A 7,667-nucleotide genomic window follows, 5' to 3' on the forward strand; every position below is an offset into this window, starting at 1 on the left:
GAAGATATATGATGGAGGTGGGGCAAGATGGCAGCACAGTGAGATGTGGAATTTAGTTCATCCTCCATAGCAGCTAGTAAATAACTGGGAATGGTACAGGACAACTTCTGGGGGAACATTAGTGACCAGACACACAGCATACACCAATCTGGACCAGGTGGAATGGCTGAAATCCCACACAGAACTGTAAGTTCCCCAAGCCATGGAGGCCAGTGTTCCTTCCCCAGAGGCATGGCAGGCTGGTTCCCAAGGGGAACTGAAACAGAGTTTACTAGTATCAAGGCTTTAGCTCAACCAAGCTCCAATTGGGAATTAATTAACACATTCTGACTATTGAAAACAGGCCCCCAGCACAGATAAACCTGGAATAAGCACTGCAGGAACTAAGTTTTTGCCCCAGCAAAAAGGGAGTGGGGCTGACAGAAATTTAAAATAAGTAAATAAATAAAACAGAGTCTTCTTGAGTTGCACTACACAAAATGCTGGAAAATAGCTGGACCCCAAGAAAAGGAGACACATAGAGCCTGGAGATACATAGAGCCACGTACCAACTCAAGCTCTGGATTTGTAAACCCAAGGAGCAGGGGTCTAACTCTGAAAAGACTTTTTGGCTTTTTTTTTTACTTCTTAATAGCTGATTAGATAGAGAAGCAAATAGTCTCAGCTCCAGCACTACCCCATGCAAGGGTAGATCAAAGGCAAATCTGAGGCAAAATAATTGATCAGGTGAAAGGGGTTAATTCCCTAAAGGTTTACCTTCCCGCAACAAAAGGGTGTGGGGCTCAGCTCAAATGGACTCTCTCCTTAAAGAAATACAGGCCCCAGGGGCTAGAAAGCAAAAGCAATCAAAGCCCACCTAATACCTCACCTCTGTCACAACTGCACCACTGGCAAGGAGAATCTGCTGAAATGAAAGGCACTGCATCACTTTAAACTGGTGGGAAGCAGCAGGCAGACAAGTGCCACATATTGGGCAGGATAGGAAGAGCAGAGTCTAGAGGCTTCAGACAGAAGTCTGACAGACTTCTGGGTCTCACCTTAAGGGAAAACTGATGCTAGCTACTCTCTCCTCCTGAGACCTGGGCCTGTCTGGTCTGAGAAAATCTGACTGGGTCTATAATATCTGAAGATTATTTTTTGAGGATTTTCTTTTTATAAATATAAAAAAAAAGAATCCATATAGACAGGGGAAGAAACAGAAAAACAAGAAGTGAAAATTCTGATCACTTAAACAGAACCAATGCAAGAGGTATAAAATAAGTTGAATTGAAAGTCAAAGAATAGATTGAGGACAAAGCCATCTAGCAAGAAAACCTTAAGTGAAAGAGTGAAAACAACCTCCATAACAAACTAATTAAGAAAATCAAATGCCTAGACACTAGCAAAAAATAATGAGTCATACTAAGAAAATCAAAGATACAGCCCAGGCAAAGGAACAAACCAACACTTCAAATGAGATATAGAAGTTGAAACAACTAATTCAGGATGTTCAAACAGACATGCAAAATCTCATTAAAAAACTCAAATGGATAGTATACTGGAAAAGGTGCAATCAATGCAAGCTAGGGTCTATAGTCAACAGAAACATTGTAATATGCTTCCACTGAATGTAACAAAGGTATTATGCCCAAACTAAATGTCAACAAATAAGAGGGCATGGGGGAGAGGAAGGGATTCTATGTGGAAGAAAAGGAAGCGTCTCTAAATAGATTATGGTGGTGACAGTATGTCTATTTACTTACGTTGGATCGTATGTGTGAATAAAATTGTTAAAAACAAACAGAGAGAAACAAGTACTAGAGAAAATGTAGAGAAAGAGATGTACCTATTCACTGTTGGCAGGGAAGTTAATAGGTGCAGCCCCTCCAGAGGGCAGTGTGGTGGTTCCACAGGAGGTTAGGGGTGGGGTTGTCATATGTAACCGGTTTTAGGTATATACCTGGAGGAAATGAGAGTGGGGACATGAATGGAAATTTGCACACTGGTGTTTACATAGCACTGTTCCAATTTGCAATGAAGTTAGAGGTGGCCTAAGGGTACAATGACTGAGGAATGGAAAGGGGAACTGTAGTGTTTACATACAAGGGACTACTGAGCAGCTGCAAGAAGGAATGAAGTTGTGAGGCATGCAACTAGGTGAATGAACCTTGAGGACAGTATGTTAAATTAAATGTCAGAGAAAAGAAAAGACAAATATGATCATGTCTCACTCATGTGGATTAAGTATAATATAAAAGCTTGGTGAATTGAAGTCTAGAGCATAGGTTATCAGGTTGGGCCTATTGAAAAGGTTCATAGACCATAAACTTTTACAGCCATCGTATACACTTAGGACCTGTAACGGATACTTCTGAATTTTGAGATAGTGAGCTATTTGTATATAACCTGTTCATTACCTGAAACTTTGGGTATTTGTGTGACACCTGAGACTCAGAATTAGAGCACTGAAGCTATAAATCAGATTACCCACTCAACAACTGTATAAAAAGCTGAAAAAATGATCTGACTTCATCTAGAGATATGAATGAAGCCAATCTAGATAGGATTACGTAAATCATAATACTGGGTAAAGGATGATATGGCCCATATTTTCAAACTTCAACCATTGTGCGAGACCAAAGGGAGAGATGCTTATTCAGTGCAAAATTTTAATTTTGGGTAGCACATTATCTAATTTCACTTGTATGGTTAGTTTACTTAAACACCATAAGTACATGGAATACTGAATAGGGCATGAGATCTTGTGGGTTTGTACAGGTTAGTGTGATGCCCCAATATAGCCCAGATTAATTTGGGCTGAGAATAAAAAAGTACCTGCAAAGTCCTCTTGGGGGACTGGAGAGAAAGGAGGAAATATTCAACTTCCCCATCTGGGTAATTCCTGATTTTCTCACAAGCAGTGGGGACAACCATTTCAATAGTTTGAGCCCTCAAACTTGGGGCTCACCCCTGTGAAGCTTATTCCTGCAAAGGTGAAACTAAGCCTATTGATAAGTATGCCTAAGAGTCAATAAAAGGATAACCTCTTTTGTTGCTTGTAGGTGGTCTCTCTCTCTAAGCCAACTTGGCAGGTGAACTCACTGCTCTCCCCTCTGTGTGGGACATGACTCCCAAGAATGTAAATCTCCTTCAAAACATGGGACCTGACTCCTGGGGATGAGCCAGGACCCAACATAATGGGAACAAGAAAGCCTTCTATCCAAAAGGGGGAAGAGAGAAATAAGACAAAATAAAATCTCAGAGGCTGAGATTTCAAACAGAGTTAAGAGGTTATCCTGGAGGTTATTCTTACATATTATATAGCTATCCCTTTTTAGTTTATGTTGCATTGGAGCGGCTAGAGGGAAGTACCTGAAACTGTTGAACTGTGTTCCAGTAGCTTTGATTCTTTCTTCTTTTTTTTTGAAAAATATGGAAAGCTTCACAAATTTGCATGTCATCCTTGCATGGGGGCCATGCTAATCTTCTCTGTATCATTCCAGTTTTAGTATATATGCTGCTGAAGCAAGCACATATGTGCTGCTGAAGTGAGCACACCTTGATTTTTGAATAAGTCTGTATAACTATATAGCTTTCACAATGAACTGTGCAATTGTGAAAACCCTGTGTCTGATACTCCTTTTATCCAGGGTAAGGACAGATGAGTAAAAAAAATAATAATAATAAAGATAAAAAATAAATAATAGGTGGAGATGAAGAGTGAAAAGTGGGTAGATTGAAATACTGTGGGTCAATGACAGAGGGGTAAGGATTATGGGTAAGGGTTAAGGGGTTTTTTTCCTTTTTATTTCTTTTCATGGAGTGACACGAATGTTCTAAAAATGATCATGATGAAGAATATACAACTATGTGATGATATTGTGAGCCAGTGATTGTATTATATGGTTGGACTGTGTGTGTATATATTTCTCAATAAAAATAATAATAAATTTGATAAGGCAGTCAAGCCAACTCACCTGGGACAGAACAGTCTCTTCAATAAATGGTGCCTAGAGAACTGGATATCCATATGCAAAAGAATGAAAGAAGACCTGTATCTCACACCCTATACAAAAGTCAACTCAAAATAGATCAAAGATCTAAACATTAGGCCTAAGACCATAAAACAGTTAGAGGAAAATGTAGGGAGATATCTTATGAAACTTACAATTGGAGGCGGTTTTATGGACCTTAAACCTAAAGCAAGAACACTGAAGAAGGAAATAAATAAATGGGAGCTCCTCAAAATTAAACACTTTTGTGCATCAAAGAACTTCATCAAAAAAGTAGAAAGACAGCCTACACAATGGTAGACAATATTTGGAAATGACATATCAGATAAAGGTCTAGTATCCAGAATTTATAAAGAGATTGTCCAACTCAACAACAAAAAGACAGCCAATCCAATTACAAAATGGGAAAAAGACTTGAACAGACACCTCTCAGAAGAGGAAATACAAATGGCCAAAAGGCACATGAAGAGATGCTCAATGTCCCTGGTCATTAGAGAAATGCAAATCAAAACCACAATGAGATATCATCTCACACCCACCAGAATGGCCATTATCAACAAAACAGAAGATGACAAGTGCTGGAGAGGATGCAGAGAAAGAGGCACACTTATCCACTGTTGGTGGGAATGTCAAATGGTGCAAACACTGTGGAAGGCAGTTTGGCGGTTCCTCAAAAAGCTGAATATAGAATTGCCATACGACCCAGCAATACCATTGCTAGGTATCTACTCAAAGGACTTAAGGGCAAAGACACAAATGGACATTTGCACACCAATGTTTATAGCAGCGTTATTTACAATTGCAAAGAGATGGAAACAGCCAAAATGTCCATCAACAGACGAGTGGCTAAACAAACTGTGGTATATACATACGATGGAATATTATGCAGCTTTAAGACAGAATAAACTTATGAAGCATGTAATAGCATGGATGGACCTAGAGAACATCATGCTGAGTGAGTCTAGCCAAAAACTAAAGGGCAAATACTGTATGGTCCCACTAATGTGAACCGACATTCGAGAATAAACTTGGAATATGTCATTGGTAACAGAGTCCAGCAGGAGTTTGAAACAGGGTAAGATAATGGGTAATTGGAGCTGAAGGGATACAGACTGTGCAACAGGACTAGATACAAAAACTCAAAAATGGACAGCACAATAATACCTAATTGTAAAGTAATCATGTTAAAACACTAAATGAAGCTGCATCTGAGCTATAGGTTTTTTTTTTTTGTCTGTCTGTTTGTTTGTCTGTCTTTTTTTTCTTTTTCCTTTTCTTTTTTCTTTTTAGTATTATTATTATTTTTATTTTTTTCTCTATATTAACATTCTATATCTTTTTTGTTGTTTTGCTAGTTCTTTTCCTAAATCGATGCAAATGTACTAAGAAATGATGATTGTGCATCTATGTGATGATGTTAAGAATTACTGATTGCATATGTAGAATGGAATGATTTCTAAACGTTGTGTAAATTTCTTTTTTCTTTAATTAATAAAAAAATAATAATAATAATAATTAAAAAAAAGAAGACAAGTGAGGGTCTGTACCCTTGGTTCCTTCTGATATTTTGCTGTTTGTGAAATTCATTCATCCACAAAGAGACTCCTATTCTCCTAATCACTAAAATGAGGAACTGGGGTTACTGGACTACAGGCCGGAGAAATGATAAGGCCTTAGTGTAAAGTACTTGGATTTAAGATTTGATAATTTGATTGAGAAAGCTTGCTCTTTCCTTCTAAGTAAAAAACCAAACCAAAACAAGACAAACTTCCTGAATCAAAGACACCATAGCGTATGGAGTGGGGTGGACAGAGATGATGCAAGAGGGGAGCCCTTCAATGGCTACTTTCTTGACTCAGACTATTTCTGGCATCAAGTGCTGCAATGTGAATGTACTTTTCTCACAAGCTTGGGATTTCTTGGGTCACAGAAATGAGTAGCAGCCTCTACTTGAATCATTTTAGTGTTTCAGAATGAGCCCATGTTCACAAGAACATGAACACTTAAAACCAATTGCACATCCAGCATCCCGGCACTTGGTATTAGTTTGCTGTGGTTTCCACATCGGTGGGTACTCCTTATTTTGGAAGGCTACAGGATAAACTCTTTTCTTCTTTCTTTCTTTTGAAAACCAGTCAGGCAAAAAGTTTTTCCCTATACTCTCTGATGAGATAGGAGAGCAGCAAGAAATTACTGTCAGCAGTCATCTTACACAAACAGCTCAAGAGGTGGCTGGCATCTACCCATGTGATGGTGACTGCTCCTGTTGATAATTTCCACAGGAGAGAGGATTTCCTTCCTGATGGCAGGGAGTGGCAGGGAGGGTGTCGTTTTGGTCTTGAAGAAGTCGACATGAAGAAAATTATGTAGCAGGCCACCAGGGCGCCCCGAGCAAACCAGCCAGGGCATCACCAGGATGGTGCTTGTGGTCAGATACACATGGCAGTCCCAGGTAGAATGGCATCATGATCAGGGTAAATTCTCCAAGTGAAGCAGGCCTGCACATAGAGCACCAAATGCAGCATTGTGAACACGGAGAAGGAGGCATGGCCAGAGAAGAAACACTTCCTTGCTTCTTGGACTTGGCTGTCATCGCCTCTGCATTTGTAGTTCTGAATGTAGTCCTTGGAGTAGTTGATCTAGCTAAAAACCAGGGCTGCAAACATTCAATAAGGAGGACGCAGGCATCCTATGGACAGTTTGGCAATGTTTATGAAGGACTGGCTGATGGCACAGCCAAAGAGGAAGCAACCAACTTGCTTGTAGAGGGCTGCCACATAAGAATTCTGAATAGTTGAGTGTGACTTCTCCCTCAAGTAATAGACCTAGTAGAATTCCCCTGTGATGATCGTGAGGATGGCAGTGATGATCCCCATGGCAGACAGCATAGCACCATTTATTGTCTCACCAATTTTCAGCAGATACTTGATGCTCTCTTCATTGCAGTAAAACCCTCAGAGATAAGGGTTGATGGTGCTTGTCTCGATGATGAGGAAAGGCAAGCTTGAAACTTACACTTTTGAGGCCACAAAAATATCAGATCAAGGCATCCTCAAGAACTGCTTTGCCCCTGAAGACAGGCTGCCAGTGATTCTGGATTTCTCTGTCATACAGTAAAGTACATGGTGGTGTCCTCTGGTCTCTCTTTTCTCTTCCGGGTTTTGTTGCTTCAGCTTCTTGCTTCCTTGGCTTTCTCTTCCTCAATTGCACTTTTAAAGAGATGAGACAAGTTTCATTTGTGTTTCAAGCCAGCTACTATTCTAGTGAGATAATGTATATGAAAGTACTGGGCAAACTGTGAAGGGTTAGGCTGATGAAAATGAAAATCAAAATGAACTATAATATTTGATAAGATTTACTCTGAGATTCAAATATGAGCTCACCAGTTGTAATGAGCTCCTTTAACCTTAGTGCTGACACCTTCATCTATTCGAAAGATGCAATTACCATCTATAAATAAGCTCTCCATCCCCCAATTCTTCAACCAGTCATTGGATCTCTCCCTGAGTTCCACACTCATAGATTAGAACATTCATCGGGTTTTCCCACAGCTACCTCAAACTCCACATATTCATATGGAACCTGGTCAAGCCTTAAACTTGCTCCAGTCCACTGCATCAGTAAACAGGCCTCTTTCTACCCACTTGCTCAAGGCAAAAACCTGGGATCACCCTT

The 7,667-nt window shown here is 39.8% G+C and overlaps 1 non-coding gene and 1 pseudogene across 1 annotated transcript; both read right to left on the reverse strand.

The window, feature by feature from the left end:
- Positions 1 to 3,405: 3,405 nt before the first annotated feature.
- Positions 3,406 to 3,512, reverse strand: LOC143652938 (U6 spliceosomal RNA). Its single transcript, XR_013160984.1, has one exon. It is a non-coding gene; the product is annotated as a U6 spliceosomal RNA (small nuclear RNA).
- A 2,688-nt stretch (positions 3,513 to 6,200) lies between these two features.
- LOC143651413 (phospholipid phosphatase 3-like) lies at positions 6,201 to 7,418 on the reverse strand (annotated as a pseudogene).
- Between the last annotated feature and the right edge of the window lie 249 nt (positions 7,419 to 7,667).

This window comes from Tamandua tetradactyla, chromosome 12 (assembly GCF_023851605.1).
Source record: "Tamandua tetradactyla isolate mTamTet1 chromosome 12, mTamTet1.pri, whole genome shotgun sequence".
Lineage (NCBI taxonomy): Eukaryota > Metazoa > Chordata > Mammalia > Pilosa > Myrmecophagidae > Tamandua > Tamandua tetradactyla.